Genomic DNA, 291 nt, shown 5'->3' with positions numbered 1-291 from the left:
TGTTCGCAGTGTGCTGTGTCTTTTTATTCTTTCCTTTCTGCTCCACACTGGAGAAGCTTCTGGACACAGAGCCTGTAAAACCAAAAGCAGATCTGCGATATCTCAGGTCCCGGGAATCCTGAGTTTCTTTTAAACCAGAGCAAGATTTGTCTTTAGCAGAGCGCACAGGAAAAAATCAAATGGGCACAGGGTCAGATATTGAGATGAGGCAGTCTGAGAGGGTAGAATATCTGGTGGGTAAGGGGGTCCAGGCTTAGACTAAACTAGTACACAGGTGCAAATCTGATTGTT

This window comes from Numida meleagris, chromosome 3 (genome assembly GCF_002078875.1).
Source record: "Numida meleagris isolate 19003 breed g44 Domestic line chromosome 3, NumMel1.0, whole genome shotgun sequence".
Lineage (NCBI taxonomy): Eukaryota > Metazoa > Chordata > Aves > Galliformes > Numididae > Numida > Numida meleagris.
The sequence above is the reverse complement of the archived record's forward strand: the minus strand, read 5'-3'. Positions refer to the sequence as shown.